The following is a 302-nucleotide window of genomic DNA, read 5'->3' on the forward strand; positions in this document are numbered from 1 at the left end:
GACCAACTTCCCCATTTTCTTTTTACGTTTGCTTTTCTCCACACAACACAACCTCCAGCGCCAGCCACTTTGCCCGGCCCAAGCTACGCCGTACGAAAGGCTTCTTCCCCAAGGCACTTCCGAACAGCTACAGCCCCGGTTGGGTCGGACGGGTGGCGGTCTGAAGGGCTCGCTCACCCCCTCTTCAGAGCAGGGGAAGAAAAAGGAACAGCCACCCCCGCCAGTGCGCGTCCACCGGCTGCCCGGCCCTCGGGACCTGCGAGGTGACGGTCCTACCCGCGCTCCCGGTTTGAGACTGGGAG

This window comes from Pygoscelis adeliae, unplaced genomic scaffold (genome assembly GCF_000699105.1).
Source record: "Pygoscelis adeliae isolate BGI_AS28 unplaced genomic scaffold, ASM69910v1 Scaffold38, whole genome shotgun sequence".
NCBI lineage: Eukaryota > Metazoa > Chordata > Aves > Sphenisciformes > Spheniscidae > Pygoscelis > Pygoscelis adeliae.